This window comes from Scyliorhinus torazame, chromosome 6 (assembly GCF_047496885.1).
Source record: "Scyliorhinus torazame isolate Kashiwa2021f chromosome 6, sScyTor2.1, whole genome shotgun sequence".
NCBI classification, from domain to species: Eukaryota; Metazoa; Chordata; class Chondrichthyes; order Carcharhiniformes; family Scyliorhinidae; genus Scyliorhinus; species Scyliorhinus torazame.
The window spans coordinates 234,649,091-234,666,205 of record NC_092712.1 but is presented as its reverse complement, the minus strand read 5'-3'; positions in this window follow the sequence as shown (position 1 = coordinate 234,666,205).

Below are 17,115 nucleotides of genomic sequence, written 5' to 3'. Positions count from 1 at the left end.
GAGGCGGTCCACTTGTGCGGTGGCACATGTGCCGTGGGACAGGGCGTCAGGAGGCTCATTTAGCATCCCAGGACGATACAAGATCTCGTAGTTGTAGGTGGAGAGTTCGATCCTCCACCGCAAGATCTTGTCGTTTTTTATCTTGCCCCACTGTGCATTATCAAACATGAAAGCAACCGACCGTTGGTCCGTGAGGAGAGTGAATCTCCTGCCGGCCAGGTAATGCCTCCAATGTCACACAGCTTCTACTATGGCCTGGGCCTCCTTTTCGACTGAGGAGTGGCGGATTATGGAAGCATGGAGGGTACGAGAGAAGAAGGCCACAGGTCTGCCCGCTTGGTTGAGGGTGGCCGCCAGAGCTACGTCGGACGCATTGCTCTCGACCTGGAAGTGGAGGGACTCATCGATGGCGTGCATTGTGGCCTTTGCAATGTCTGCTTTGATGCAGCTGAAGACCTGGCGGGCCTCTATCGACAGGGGAAAAACTGTGGATTGGATCAGGGGATGGGCCTTGTCCGCATAGTTGGGGACCCACTGGGCGTAGTAACTAAAAAACCCTAGGCAACGTTTTAGGGCCTTGGGGCAGTGAGCGAGGGGGAACTCCATAAGGGGGCACATGCGTTCAGGGTCGGGGCCTATAACTCCATTTCGCACTACGTAGCCAAGAATGGCTAGGTGGTCAGTGCTAAACACGCATTTATCCTTGTTGTATGTAAGGTTAAGGATTTTAGCGATCTGGAGAAATTTTCGGAGGTTGGTGTCCTGGTCCTGCTGGTCATGGCCGCAGATGGTGACATTATCGAGATACGGGAATGTTGCCCGTAAACCGTACCGTTCAACCATTCGGTCCATCTCGCGCTGGAAGACCGAGACCCCGCTGGTGACACCGAAGGGAACCCTTAAGAAGTGATGGAGCCGCCCATCTGCCTCGAAGGCAGTGTATTTGCGGTCACTAATACGGGGAGCTGGTGGTAGGCGGACTTGAGAGCCACCGTGGAGAAGACTTTATAATGCGCGATACTGTTTTCCAGGTCGGATATGTGGGGGAGAGGGTAAGCGTCCAGCTGTGTAAACCTGTTGATGGTCTGACTGTAGTCGATGACCATCCTATGCTTCTCCCCGGACTTTACCACCACTACTTGAGCTCTCCAGGGGCTGTTACTGGCTTGAATGACCCCCTCCCTCAGTAGCCTTTGGACCTCTGACCTAATAAAGATCCGGTCCTGGGCACTGTAGCGTCTGCTCCTGGTGGCGACGGGTTTGCAATCCGGGGTGAGGTTCGCAAACAGGGAAGGCGGGTCGACCTTAAGGGTCGCGAGGCCGCAGACAGTAAGGGGGGGGTATAGGGCCGCCAAATTTGAAGGTCAGACTTTGAAGGTTACACTGGAAGTCGAAACCCAGGAGTGTAGCCGCGCAGAGGTGGGGATGGACGTAGAGACGGAAATTTTTGAACTCCCTTCCCTGGACTGTGAGGTTTGCTCCACAAAACCCCTTTATCTCCACTGAGTGTGAACCGGAAGCCAGGGAAATGTTTTGATTAATGGGGTGGATGAGGAGAGAACAGCGCCTTATCGTGTCAGGATGTATGAAGCTCTCCGTGCTCCCAGAGTCGTTTAGGCAGGACGTCTCGTGCCCGTTGATGAATACGGTCGTCGTAGCAGTTGAGAGTGTTCGAGGCCGAGACTGATCCAGAGTCACCGAGGCTAATCGCAGCAGTTGAGAGTTCTCTTCGGGTAGTGCGTGGTCAGCCGAGCTGCGGTCCTGGAGGTTCATACAGGATAGCAGCTCCCATTGGTCGCACATGACTGGGGGTGCACAAAATGGCGGCACCCATCCCTCCAACGTGGCGTCCGCGGAACAAGATGGCGGCGCCCGGGGTCCGCACGTGGCCCTGGAGTATGAAGATGGCGGCGACCACTGGCCGCACGGGGTCCGTGGAGAACTTTATGGTTGCGGTCCGCATTCGCCGCCGGAGACCGCGGAAAGCATGGGCCTGGCATAACCCCACAAAATGGCCCTTTTTACTGCATCTCTTGCAGGTGGATGCACGGGCTGGGCAGTGCTGGCGGGGGTGCTTGGCCTGCCCCCAAAAGTAGCAGCGGGGCCCCTCGGGGTTGCCAAGCCGCCTTGCAGCACAGGCCTGTGGGGGAATGGGGGAAGTCTCGGGGTCGGCCGCGGAGGGGTTCCACGCTGCCCAGAGGGCTGCCGTGCGGTCGGGAACGTAAGCGCGGGCGTTCCTGGAGGCCATGTCCAGGGAGCCTGCAAGGGCCCATGCCTCCCTGAGACACAGGGTGTCCTTTTCTAACAGGCGCTGGCGGATTTGTGAAGATAGCATACCTGCCATGAAAATTTCCCGGACTAAGAGTTCCGTGTGTTCGCTCGCCGAAACTTGCGGGCAGCTGCAGCTTCTTCCCAACACCAGGAGTGCACGGTAGAATTCCTCCAGTGATTCCCCAGGGGTTTGTCGCCTTGTTGCAAGCAGGTGCCGTGCATAGACCTGGTTTACCGGGCGAACATAGTGTCCTTTTAGCAGCTCTGTTGCTGCATTGAAGTCTTCCACTTCCTCGATGAGGGTGTAAATCTCCGGGCTCACCCTTGAGTACAGGACGTGCAGTTTCTGCTCTCCCGTGGGTGCGTTTTCGGCCGTCCCAAGATACCCATTAAAGCACGCCAGCCAATGCTTAAAGATTGCCGCTGAGTTCGCCGCGTGGGGGCTATGTTGCAGAGCTCCATCCTTTCTTCTTAAAAAAACTAGCTTATTAAATTGATGCACGATCAATGACCACTAAAGTGAGGTTGTAGTCCAACTGAAGGCTTTAATAAGCTAGATATTTCCCCCAGCAGCTCAGGTACAGAATGAAGGCTGCTGGGGCGGCACGGGATCTTATACCCCGCCTAGCAGGGCGGAGCTATCATACATTCTAACCAATAGAAAGCACACAGTTTCCACCAATGGTGCTTTAGCCTATCAGGTACCATAATACCTATAATACCACAATGGCAAACCCCTCAAAATGGAAATTGCCACTGGGGCTTCAGTGACCATTGTGGGGGAACAGACCATGAAGTGTATCTGTGATGGAACTCAACCTTTAAGTTTGAACAGCACCACAGCCAAGCTGTGCACCTACACTGGGGAAACCTTGAAAATCCTTGGACCCACCAGGAGCAAGAGGCCAATTTGCCCTAGGTTGTCGTGGAAGGACACAGATCTAGCATCATGGGAGGGAACTGGTTGTGGAAGATCAGACTTAATTCGCTGGAAATCTTTTAAATATCCAACAGTGTCCTTCAAGGACATCTTTCACAAGGAACTGAGCCGGATCAAAGGCGTCAAAGCCAACCCAATGTTAATCCGGATTCGACCCTCAAGTTCTTCAGAGCCAGGCCAGTGCCCCATGCCCTGCATCAGAAGATTGAAGCTGAACTTAAGAGTTAGAAGAACTGGGCATAATCAGACCAGTTCAGTTCTTCGAAAGGGCAGCCCCCATAGTCCACATTCTCAAATTGGATTGTTCAATAAGAATTTGTGGAGGCCACAAATTAACTATAAATCAGGTTGCCCAGGTGGACATGTACCTGATTCCCCGGATCGATGACCTCTACGGAAAGTTGGCAGGAGGCCTCATCTATTCTAAATTAGATCTCAGCCATGCATACGTTTAGTTAGAATCGGATGGCGCATCCTAGAAGTTTGCCACAATAAACATCCAGAAGAGCCTTTTTCGATATACGAGATTCCCATTTGGTATATCTTTAGCCTGTGCTATTTTCCAGCATACAATAGAAAATCTCCTCCAAGGAATTCGCAAGGTGATGGTCAACCTCGACAATGTGGTAGTCACCGGCACCACCCTTGAAGAGCATATGTCTATTCAGATGAGATGTTAGAGTTTTCGGGATGGGGGGGTCTGCCTTCAATGTGAAAAATGTCATCGACATGCCTCAGAAGTGATGTATCTAGGATTTCAAGTTGATGCAACAGTGTTGCGTCCCCGGAGGAGACAGTCAAGGCTATAAAGTCTTTGCAGTCATCAAACCTTTTGGGTCACTTCAGCCCTGGAAATCTGATTGTACTCACATGTGATACGTCCCCTTACAGAGTAGGAGCAGTTTTATCCCACAAGGTGGGAGATGGTTCTGAGCGCCCTATTAGCTTTGCCTCAAGGACCCTTCCAGAAGCTGAACGGAACTATGCCCAAATTGAGAAAGAAAGCTTAGCATTCATATATGGTGTGAAGAAATTCCACCAATATTTGTATGGACGGCCACTACTTGGACTTTTAAGGCACGACAAGCCTATACCGCCAATAGCCTCGGCGAGGGAGCAGTGTTGGGCCTTGCTCTGGTGGCTTACAATTATGCTTTCCAGCACCGGCCTGGGTCACAGATTGCCAACGCAGATGCATTGAGCTGGCTCCCCCTGCTGAAAAGTGTCCTGGCTCCAACAATAACCCAGGAGATCGTATTGTCTTTGAACTTCCTTGACGTATTGCCAGTGTCGTCCAGACACATTTATAACTGAACCTAGAGAGACCCCATACTAACAAAAGTAAAAAGAAGGACACAGGCCAAAGGACGGTCCTGGACTTAATTTTAAGTGACAACGCCAGGTAGGTGATTGAAATATAAATGGGGGAGCATTTTGCAGACAGCATAACTGTTAGATTGAAGATTGTCACAGAAAAGGACAAGGATGGGCCTGAAATCAAAGTTCTAAACAGGGGTAATAAGATCAGATATGATTTGGCCAGAATGGACTGGGAGAAGATCCTTTTAGGTAAATCTGTGACAGAACAGTGGGATGCATTCAAGAAGGAAATCGGGAGAGTACAGGGCCAACATGATCCAATCAAGATAAAGGGTGGGACCAACAAATCCAGTGAAAGCTGGACAGTGAGGGATATACAGTGTTGGATGAGGAGAAAAAGGGAGGCTTATGGCAGATATTGAGGGCTCAAAACAGCAGAAGTTCTATAGGCATACAGAATGCGCAAGAGGGAACTTAAAAAGGAAATTAGCAGAGCAAAAAGGGGCATGAAAGGATACAGGCAGGTAAAATAAAGGAAATTCCTAAGTTGTTCTACAAGTACACTAAGTGTATAAGAAAAACAAGGGAAAGAGTAGGGCCTATTAAGGACCTTAGTGGTAATTTGTGTGTGGAGCCAGAAAGCCTAGGTAGGGTTCTAAATGAATACTTTGTGTCAGTCTTCACTAGTGAGAGGGCCGGTGTGGGTATAGAAACCAGGGAGAAGAACTGTGATAAAATTTAAAAATTAACATAGACAGAGAGGAGGTTCTGAGTGATCTGACAAGCTTAAAAGTAGACTAATCTCCAGGGCCAGATGAAATATATCCCAGGCTATTGAGTGAGGCAAGGGAGGAAATAGCAGGGGCGCTGGCAATGATTTTTAATTCCTCTCTGGCCACAGGAGAGGTGCCGGAGGACTGGAGGAAAGCCAATGTGGTACTAATATTCAAGAAGGGGGGAATGGATAAACCAGGAAACGACAGGTCAGTCAGTCTAATCTCGGTGGTGGGGAAATTATTGGAAGCAATTCTGAGAGTCAGAATTAATCTGCATTTGGAGAGGCAGGGATTAATCAAGAACAATCAACATGATTTTGTTAAGGGGAGGTCATGTCTGACCAAATTGATTGAATTTTGCAAAGAGGTGAACAGGTGTGTAGATGAGGGCAATGCACTTGATGTAGTCGACTTGGAATTCAACAAGGCTTTCGATAAGGTCCCATATGGGTGGCTGATAGCAAAAATAAGAGCCCATGTGATCCAAGGAAATTTTACAACTTGGATCCAGAATTGGCTGGGTGGCAGGAAGCAGAGGATGATGGTCAAGGGGCGTTTATCTGACTGGAAGCCTGTGTCCAGTGGGGTCCCAGAGGGATCAGTATTGGGGCCCTTGCTGTTTGTGGCTTGTATAAATGATTTAGATATGAATGTAGGAGGCTTGATAAGCAAGTTTGCGGATTATACAAAAATTGGTGGGGTGGTAAATAATGAGGAGGATAGCCTTAAATTACAGGAGGATATAGATGGGCTGGTCAGACGGGCTGATCAGTGGCAAATGGAATTTAATCCTGGGTTATGGGATACGGTGGAGGTGTGGGCTTAGGTACGGTGCTCTTTCCAAGGGCCAGTGCAGATTCGATGGGCCAAATGGCCTCTTTCTCCACTGTAACTTCTATGATTCTATGAATCCGGATAAGTGTGAAGTGATGCACTTAGAATCATAGAATCATAGAAGTTTACAGCATGGAAACAGGCCCTTCGGCCCAACCAGTCCATGCCGCCCAGTTTTTACCATTAAGCTAATCCCAGTTGCCCGCACTTGGCCCATAACCCTCTATACCCATCTTACCCATGTAACCATCTAAATGCTTTTTAAAAGACACAATTGTACCCGCCTCTACTACTACCTCTGGCAGCACATTCCAGACACTCACTACCCTCTGAGTGAAGACATTGCCCCTCTGGGCTCTTCTGAATCTCTCCCCTCTCACCTTAAACCTATGCCCTCTAGTTTTAGACTCCCCTACCTTTGGGAAAAGATGTTGACTATCTACCTTATCTATGCCCCTCATTATTTTATAGACCTCTATAAGATCACCCCTAAGCCTCCTACGCTCCAGGGTAAAAAGTCCCAGTCTATCCAGCCTCTCCTTATAACTCGAACCATCAAGTCCCGGTAACATCCTAGTAAATCTTTTCTGCACTCTTTCTAGTTTAATAATATCCTTTCAATAATAGGATGACCAGAACTGCACACAGTATTCCAAGTGTGGCCGTACCAATGTCTTGTAGAACTTCAACAAGACGTCCCAACTCCTGTATTCAATGTTCTGACCAATGAAACCAAGCATGCCGAATGCCTTCTTCACCACCCTGTCCACCTGCGACTCCACCTTCAAGGAGCTATGAACCTGTACTCCTAGATCTCTTTGTTCTATAACTCTCCCCAACGCCATACCATTAACTGAGTAGGTCCTGGCCTGATTCGATCTGCCAAATTGCATCACCTCACATTTATCTAAATTAAACTCCATCTGCCATTCGTCGGCCCACTGGCCTAATTGATCAAGATCCCGTTGCAATCCTAGATAACCTTCTTCACTATCCACTGTGCCACCAATCTTGGTGTCATCTGCAAACTTACTAACCATGCCTCCTAAATTCTCATCCAAATCATTAATATAAATCACAAATAACAGTGGATCCAGCACCGATCCCTGAGGCACACCACTGGTCACAGGCCTCCAGTTTGAAAAACAACCCTCTACAACCACCCTCTGTCTTCTGTCGTCCAGCCAATTTTGAATCCAATTGGCAACGTGAGCTTTAACCTTCTGCAACAACCTACCATGCGGTACCTTGTCAAAGGCTTTGCTAAAGTCCATGTAGACAACGTCTACTGCACTGCCCTCATCTACCTTCTTGGTCATCCCCTCAAAAAACTCAATCAAATTTGTGAGACATGATTTTCCACGCACAAAGCCATGCTGACTGCCCCGAATCAGTCCTTGCCTCTCTAAATGCTTGTAGATCCTGTCTCTCAGAATACCTTCTAGCAACTTACCTACTACAGACGTTAGGCTCACCGGTCTGTAGTTCCCAGGCTTTTCCCTGCTGCCCTTCTTAAACAAGGGCACAACATTCGCCACTCTCCAATCTTCAGGCACCTCACCTGTGGCTGCCGATGATTCAAATATCTCTGTTAGGGGACCCGCAATTTCCTCCCTAGCCTCCCTCAACATCCTGGGATACATTTCATCAGGCCCCGGGGATTTATCTACCTTGATGCGCTTTAAGACTTCCAGCACCTCCTCCTCCGTAATATGCACACTTCTCAAGACATCACTATTTATTTCCCTTAGTTTCCTAACATCCATGCCTTTCTCCACCGTGAATACCGATGAGAAATATTCATTCAGGATCTCACCCAACTCTTGTGGCTCTGCACATAGATGTCCTTGTTGATCCTTAAGAGGCCCTACTCTGTCCCTAGTTACTCTTTTTCCCTTTATGTATCTGTAGAAGCTCTTTGGATTCTCCTTTGCATTATTTGCCAAAGCAATTTCATGTCCCCTTTTTGCCCTCCTGATTTCCTTCTTAACTCTATTTCGACAATCTCTATACTCTTCAAGGGATCCACTTGATCCCAGTTGTTTATGTACGTCATATGTTTCCTTCTTTTTTTTGACCAGAGTCTCAATATCTCGAGTCATCCAGGGTTCCCTACTTCTACCAGCCTTGCCCTTGACCCTAAAGGGAATGTGCTTACCCTGAACCCTGGTTAACACATTTTTAAAAGCCTCCCATTTACCAGCCGTCCCTTTGCCTGCCAACAGTCTCCCCCAATCTACCTCTGAAAGTTCCTGTCTGATACCATCAAAATTGGCCTTGCTCCAATTAAGAATTTTAACTTTGGGCCAGACCTATCATTCTCCATAGCTATCTTAAAACTAATGGAGTTATGGTCACTTGTCCCAAAGTGATCCCTCACTAACACTTCTGTCACTTGCCCTTCCTTATTTCCCAAGATGAGGTCAAGTTTTGCCCCCTCTCTAGTCGGTCCATCCACATACTGAATGAGAAATTCCTCCTGAATACACTCAACAAATTTCCCTCCATCCAAGCCCCTAATGCTATGGCTGTCCCAGTCAATGTTGGGAAAGTTAAAGTCCCCTACTATTACCACCCTATTATTCTTGCAGCTATCTGTAATCTCCTTACATATTTGCTCCTTAATTTCCCGCTGACTATTTGGGGGCCTGTAGTACAGTCCTACCAAGGTGATCTGTCCCTTCTTATTTTTCAGTTCCACCCATATAGACTCAGTGGGCGAACCCTCGGAAATATCCCCTCTAAGTACTGCCGTGATGTTCTCCCTAATCAAAAACACCACTCCCCCTCCTCTCTTACCTCCTGTTCTATCCTTTCTATAGCATCTGTACCCCGGAACATTGAGCTGCCAGTCCTGCCCCTCCCTTAGCCATGTTTCAGTCATAGCTATAATATCCCAGTCCCATGTGCCCATCCATGCCCTGAGTTCATCCGCTTTGCCCGTCAGGCCCCTTGCATTGAAATAAATGCAGTTTAATGTAGACTTTCCTTGCTCTCTGCCCTGCTTTCTCTGGTCATGCTTTACACACTCTCCCTTCCTGCCTTTTGTTTCCGTCCCCACTGACTTCCTACATCGGTTCCCATCCCCCTGCCACATTAGTTTAAACCCTCCCCAACTGCACTAGCAAACACACCCCCGAGAACATTGGTTCCGGTCCCATCCAGATGCAGACCGTCCGATTTGTACAGGTCCCACCTCCCCCAGAACCGGTCCCAATGTCCCAGGAATTTGAAACCCTCCCTCTTGCACCATCTCTCAAGCCACGTATTCATCCTAGCTATCCTGTCATTCCTACTCTGACTATCACGTGGCACTGGTAGCAATCCTGAGATTACTACCTTTGAGGTCCTACTTTTTAGTTTAACTCCTAACTCCCTAAATTCAGCTTGTAGGACCTCAATCCGTTTTTTACATATATCGTTGGTGCCTATATGCACCACGACAGCTGGCTGTTCACCCTCTCCCTCCAGAATGCCCTGCAGCCGCTCCGAGACATCCTTGACCCTTGCACCAGGGAGGCAACATACCAACCTGGATTCTCGTTTGCATCCGCAGAAACGCCTGTCTATTCCCCTTACAATTGAATCCCCTATCACTATAGCTCTGCCACTCTTTTTCCCGCCCTTCTGTGCAGCAGAGCCAGCCACGGTGCCATGAACCTGGCTGCTGCCACCTTCCCCTGGTGAGCCATCTCCCCCAACAGTTTCCAAAACGGTAAATCTGTTTTGGAGGCAGATGACCACAGGGGATCCCTGCACTGACTTCCTACTCTTCCTCTGTCTGTTGGTCACCCATTCCCTATCTGCCTCAGTAATTGTAATCTGCGGTGTGACCAACTCACTGAATGTGCTATCCACAACTTCCTCAGCATCGCGGATGCTCCAAAGTGAATTCATCCGCAGCTCCAGAGCCGTCAAGCGGTCTAACAGGAGCTGCAGTTGGACACACTTCTTGCAGATGAAGGAGTCAGGGACACCAGAAGGGTCCCTGACTTGCCACATCTCACAAGAGGAGCATGACACGGGTCTGAGCTCTCCTGCCATGACTTAAACCTGAAGTTAAATATGAACTACACTACACAGCTAAGAGAAAGTCAAAGAGAGAAAAATCACTTACCAGTCACAAGCCAATCACTTACCTGCTGGCTGTGATGTAATTGCTCCCGAGACTCCCTCACAGGTCTGCTTCTCTGCACCTCCTTAAGATGAGCACCAAATTCCCTTAACTAGTTAATTAATTTACTTAATTAATTGGATTTTTTTTTTTTTCTTGGAAACTCAACCCCAAACACCAAACTCCAAAAAACACAGCCCTCACTCACCTCTTACCCGAACTCAGCCTTACCCAAACTCAGATACACTCTGTTTGCTTCCAGCACTCCGTCTCTAAAGGCACATCAGCCACACCTTTTGTATCCTTCCTGATTTACAGTCAGCCAATAGGCCTGCTCCCGAAACTGATCTCCCGAAACTAACAGCTGACCTGCAAGGTAAGGAAGTTTTTAAACAGTACTTACCTCTCCCAGGCCGCAAACTTTTAAACTCTCCGCTCTGCCTCGCAGCTCCCGCGCTTTTTTAAATCTCCCGCGCTGTTTTCAATGTCCTGGCTCTCTCTCTCTCCCCCTCCCAGCTGACCTGATTTTTCTCCCTCTGAGGACGGTGAGCGCAAAGCGCGGCCGCCACCTGAAGCTGTCTCTCCGCCGGGGACTGGGCAGGCCAAACCAGGCAAGGGATCACATGATAAACAGCGGGGCCCTGGGAAACACCGAGGATCAGAGGGACCTTGGTGTGTTTGTAAACTGGTCGCTTAAGCCTTCACTCAAATGATCCACCTCAGCCCTGTGTAATTCTTATTCGTTTCCAACTCCAGCAGAATGTCCCCTAGCTTTACTGAGGAAAACTGAGTTCCTCTTACGAGATTTTAAAGAAGATTCTTTAAACAACTGGCCCTGCTTGCAGCTGTTGCTGGACTGAACAATCTTACTGTAGAGAGAGAAAGGTCTTTACTTTGAACTTTTAGACAGAGTCCATCAAGTAAGAGAGAGAGATCGTGATCTGGGCTTTGGCCCTCCAGCTTCTTGATTAAAACCAGATGAAGCCTTCCTGTCCCTGGCAAAAATCTCCAGAATAATCAGCACCAATCAGCATAGACGATCATCTAACAGCCTGGAAAAGTTAGCTCATTGGCCAACAGCCAAGTCCATCAAGATGAGTCATCACCGGTCAGCACATCTTGTTGGATCCCTTTAAAAAAAAATTAAAGATGAAGCCCATCTGAAAGGTGTAGGTCCTTTTAATTGTCCAGATGCAAAAATTATAAAAGCCAAAATAACAGAAAATAAAGTGAATACACAGGGAAAACCGGGGCAGGAGGATCCTTACAATGTAAAAAACAGACAGTAGAAGCTTCCACAAGTATATAATAAGGAAAGGCAAGTACTGGTCCTATAGAGGGTGAGACTGGAGAATTAATAATGGAAACATGGAAATGGCAGAGACTTTGACTAACTATTTTGTATCTATCTTCCTGATGGAAGTCAACAAAAGCATCCAAGGGGCTGTGAAAAAGCAGGGGGGGGAAGGGAGGGAGGACAATAAATCAATCATAATACAAGGTAAAAAGTACCAGGAAAAATAATGGGGCTAAAAGCTGACAAGTCCATTGCACCTCGTGACTTACATTCTAGGGTCTTAAAAGAAGTAACTGCAGAGATAAAGGATGCATTGGTTGTAATCTTCCACAATTCCCTAGATTCTGCTTTTAGAGTTCTGCCATCTTTACAACCACCCCCCAATCCCCAATCCCCCCCCCCCCCCCCCCCCCCACAATCCCCGATAGGGTAAATGTATTCACTCGGACATATTGTCAGTTTAAATTCTCAACCAAAAGAGATTTGAAGTTACCATAAGAGCTTAAGTCAGCCATGCTAGCTTTTGGCATGGCCTTCAGGTAAAATATCCTCCCCCAGCAGTGGTATTTAGACTAAACGAACATATTCCAAATAAATATACTTTACAGGTATACTATAGCAGTATTTAATTCATTGAAGAATCACGGAACTTAGAATTCACCATGAGAGAACCCTATAAGTGTTAGGGTCCTTGAAGTTTACAGAGAAGAACTACAAACTTTTCCAATAGTTACTTTATAATGCTTTATTATAGCTTAAATCGTGGATTACTTCATGGTCATGTTTTCAAGATTATTGAGTGCAAATATAAGATAAACTAAATCAAAATGAAAAATACATCTCTACCTAAAAGTTAATGTAAACTTCAAATCAAATTCACCTTAAAATTGCATGCAGGATATTAAAACAAACAATTAATACTAACAGTCAAAAATATAAGTTGGCTTCTGTTGTCTTGTCTCAGCTGTGATGAAACCTATCTAAGGTCTCGACGCATTGATGGTCATGCAAATTCTGACATCAATGTTTACCCTAACAGCGTTCAAAGAGTATCTGTTGCTTATTGGATAACATGCTATTTTCTGTTATATTTATGAGGCTCTACTTGATGGGTCTAAAAAAAAATTCAGGTGCAGCATTATGTCTCCCTGTCTGGAAAAGCCTTTTCTCAAGATTTTTACACCTGTGTACGTGCGTGAAGTGAATGCTTCTCTGCTTTTTGCAAAGGGTTTTGAGCTGAGCTTTTAGTTGAATTAAATTTTTAACTCTTTCATTAACTGGATCAAATTCTTAAAACTGGAACATTCCCAGAAGATTGGAAAACCACGTGTGAAACAACACATTTTTTTGAAAAGAGATAGACAAGAAGCAGGAAACTAAAGGCCAATTAGTCAAAATTTCTCATGGAAATAAAGGAAAATATCTCAAATCAGGAGAATTGTTTTATTGTTTATTTTGTTAATCAATGATTGTCTGTGTGTTGTTATGTATGTTCTGATTTCAGTCAAAATATATATTATTAAATTCTCATTGAGAAATTGTCAGAATCCATTCTGAAGGAGGCATTAGCAGGACATTTAGAAAATCAGAATATAATCAAGCAAAGTCAGCATGGTTTTCTGAAAGGGAAATCACGTTTGACAAATTTATTCACATTATTTGAGGATTTACAAGCAGGGTAGATAAAGGAGAACCAGTAGATGTAATGCATTTGGGTTTCCAAAGGGCATTCGATAAGATGCCACATAAAAGATTACTGAAATCGATAGGAACTCAGTGTTAGGGTTAATATTGTAGCATGGATAGAGGATTGGTTTACTAGCAGGAAAAAGAAGTTGAGGTAAATGGTTAATTTTGAAGTAATGAACTGTAATAGTGGTGTGCCACAGGGCTCAATGCAGGGACTTCATCTATTTATAATCTACATCAATGATGTGGGTGAAGGGACTGACTGCATTGTAACCAATTGTGCAGGTGATACAAAGATAGGCATGACAGCAATGTGTAGGGAGTCTATGAAGAGTCTGCAAAGGGATATAAATAGGTTAAATAGATAGATAGATAGATGGGGGAAATTTGGCAGATTTCTGACTTTGACAAGAAGAATAAAAAAACAGAACATTATTTAAATAGTGAGAGACTGCAGAATGCTGCAGTATAAAGGGATCTGGGTGTCTTTGTACATGAATCACAAAAGGACAGCATGCCAAGTACAGCAAGTAATGAGGAAAAATAAATGGAATGTGGCCTTTATTGTAAAGAGGATGGAGCATAAAAGTTGGGAAGTCTTGCTACAGCTGTACAGGGCATTGGTGAGACCACGCCAGAGTACTGTGCATAATTTTGGTCTTCTTACTTAGGAAGAGATATATTTGTATTGGAAGCAGTTCAGAAGGCTTACTCGGCTGATTCCTAGGCTGACGGAATTGTCTTATGAGGAAGGGTTGAGCGAGTTGGGATTTTACTCATTAGAGTTCAGAAAAAAGAGTCTGGGGGAGCTTTTTTAAAATACATTTAGAATACCCAATTGATATTTTCCAATTAAGCGGCAATTTAGCATGGCCAATCCACCTAGCCTGCACATCTTTGGGTTGTGGGGGCGAAACCCACGCAAACACTGGGAGAATGTGCAAACTCCACACGGATAGTGACCCAGAACCGGGATCGAACCTGGGACCTCGGCGCCGTGAGGCATCAATGCTAAGCATTGTGCTACCATGATGCCCTTGAGGGAGCTTTACAGGGTAAATGCTGAAGGGATGTTTCCTCTTGTGGGGTAAGCAAGAACTCGGAGGTCACATTTTAAAAATATATTATCTCCCTGTTAAGACAGAGATGATGAGGAATTTCTTCTCTCAGAAAATTGCGAGTCTTTAGAATTCTCTTCCATCGAGATGCGTGGAGTCTGGGTTATAATAATAATATCTTTATTGTCACAAGTAGGCTTACACTGCAATGAAGTTACTCTGAAAAGCCCCTAGTCGCCACATTCTGGCACCTGTTCGGGTACACTGAGGGAGAATTCAGAATGTCCAATTCACTTAACAAGCACGTCTTTCCAGACTTGAGGGAGGAAACCGGAGCCCCCAAAGGAAACCCATGCAGACACGGGGAGAACATGCAAACTCCTCACAGACAGTGACCCATGCCGGGAATTGAACCTGGGACCCTGGCGCAGCGAAGCAGCCGTGCTACTCGTGTTGAGAATAGATGTGATCACTGTTCGCTTGCCCCTGCAGATCATATGTATTTGTTTTGGTCCTGCCACAAACTCGTTAGTTTATGGTCTTCCCTTTTTAACACTGTTTCTGAGATACTCCTATTGGATTTACTCTCATGTCGGTTGGTAGCCATATTTGGGGTTTCAGATTCACCAGCAGTTCACTCTGGGGTAGAGGTGGATGTTGTTGCATTTCCCTCACTGGCAGATTGAAGATAGATACTGCTTGGTTGGAGTTCTCCCATTCTGCACAGTGCCTCTGGTTGGTTAGGGGACCTAATGTCCTCTTGCACTTCGAGAAAATTAAATTCACCATCAGGGGTTCAGTGGAGAGGTTCTACCTGAGATGGCAAATGTTCATCTGCTTTTTAGGGCAGCACGGTAGCATAGTGGTTAGCACTGTGGCTTCACAGCACCAGGGTCCCAGGTTCGATTCCCTGCTGGGTCACTGTCTGTGCGGAGTCTGCACGTTCTCCCCGTGTCTGCGTGGGTTTCCTCTCGGTGCTCCGATTTCCTCCCACAGTCCAAAGACGTGCAGGATAGGTGGATTGGCCATGATAAATTGCCCTTAGTGTCCAAAAAGGTTAGGAGGGGTTGTTGGGTTAGGGGAATGGGGTGGAAGTTAGGGCTTAGGTGGGTCGGTGCAGACTCAATGTGCCAAATGGCCTCCTTTTGCACTGTATGTTCTATGTTCTATTAGGGGTTTTAGGTATAGTGTGTAATGTTAGTTATTTTTTCTTCGTTTGTAATATTTGCAGACTTGTGTTTCTGTTGATTGTTTAATCAAAAGCTTTAATGAACACACTTTTAAAAATAACCCACCGTGTCAAGTAATAACAGCAGAAGCCCTATGGCAGTAGAATGGAACCAACATGCCACCATTAAAAACCATCCCCGAACAGGCGCTGGAATGTGGCGACTAGGGGCTTTTCACAGTAACTTAATTGAAGCCTACTTGTGACAAAAAGCATTTATTATTATTATTATTGTAATCATATATCCCACAGCCGCCCAACCGGCTTCAACCTGCCACACCAACATTGGATGCTCCTCAACATTTCCCACACTGGCCAAGGTCTTTGTGCAGCAAATCGCCACAAGTGGGGCCTTGCAGAGAACCGCAGCTGTGGTGCTACCCGATCAATGGCTCACATCACTGAAGACAGTCTCCTGACAAAATCCAGCGGAGGTCCCGGAGAGCTCCATTTAACCACTACGGAAACTATTGCCTGGCTTAGTGATGACTGAACATGACAATAAAAAAGTTGAATATATAAAGTCTGAGCTAGACAGATATTTGATTGACAAGGAAGTCAATGGTCATGAGGGAGAGACAGGGGAGTGGAGTTAAGGCCACAATTTGATCAGCATGGATCATATTGAATGGTGGAGCAGGTTCAATGGACTGAATGACAAACTCTTGCTTCTATTTTTTATAATCTCATGGTCTTATGTATGGTATTAGGATGTTACAGATGAGTCCTGAGTGTTAGGGTGTGCTGTTGGGTAAGTGATGAAGGCGTGGTGCAGTGGGCAGTGTAAGAGGGGGTGGTGTGTGGGGTGTGCAGTTGCATTCACTTATCTTGTCCACCTGAACAAAGTCATTACACTTCTTTTGTCACTGCATGTCCTGGGTTTGACACTGTGGGCATTAACTGCTCTTATCATTTGCTCCCATTTCTTTCTGAGTTTCATTTGCGAAGGGTGCCTGCCGCCTGGCAGAAACGTGGCTCCTTCCTGGCCTCCACCTGTGCCTCCAGGCAGTGTTACTGAAACAGAGAGCATGGTGTGATATCCTCCTTGTCCAGTGCACTAATGTGATTATCCAGCAGCTTTCAATGCATTGCTGCCGCTTCCTTGTGAAGGGGCTGCGCCTCTGAAAAGGGAAAGCTACTGAGAGCAGATGGTTGCTTCAGAACATTATTCAGTCCCCCAAAGTGTGCAGTGGCCATCTGTGGTGCTACGGAATACGGGAGCCACTTGAAGCCACACTACAGCATTGGTGATTTGTAGGATACATGAAATTTGTGTGTTCCCTACCTTCCTTGTTTACCACCAACTTGGCAGGTCACAGATCATGACCCACTTTACCCCAGAAAATGATGCAACCAACTTTCTAGCCCCCTGACTTTAAAGCTCCTCAGTTATTTTTTTCTTATTAAATAGATGGGCATCAAAGAAACCCACTTGAATAAAATGTTTTTGAGGTGACTGGTGCTATTTTGAACCAATTGAACTTTTGTTATCGTGGAGATCAATATCAGGTCAATATTTAATGTCCTATTTGTGTACTGTATGGAAGCACTAACTTCAGCCGCTCTGTGACTCTGGACTTGGTCCTGT